Source organism: Penaeus monodon, chromosome 22 (assembly GCF_015228065.2).
Source record: "Penaeus monodon isolate SGIC_2016 chromosome 22, NSTDA_Pmon_1, whole genome shotgun sequence".
Classification (NCBI taxonomy): Eukaryota; Metazoa; Arthropoda; class Malacostraca; order Decapoda; family Penaeidae; genus Penaeus; species Penaeus monodon.
The window spans coordinates 38907223-38907476 of record NC_051407.1 but is presented as its reverse complement, the minus strand read 5'-3'; positions in this window follow the sequence as shown (position 1 = coordinate 38907476).

Here is a 254-nt window from a genome sequence, read left to right as displayed (position 1 = left end):
GCTTCCTCCCTTGGAATACATTTTGAGAAGTTTCTAGTATCTCTGACTAAGGGAATTTAATTAGCGTGTGGACGTGTTTACAACTTAGACGAGAAATATACACATGATTGTTCCCCTTCATTATTCTTTTCTTTTACCGATTTTTTTCCCCTTTTATTTATATTTTTTTCTGCCTAAATTTCCTTTTTCGTAGAATACCAATTTAGCGAGCATGTATAATCCTCTTTTCAAAGGTGGAAAAAGTACATAAGCGG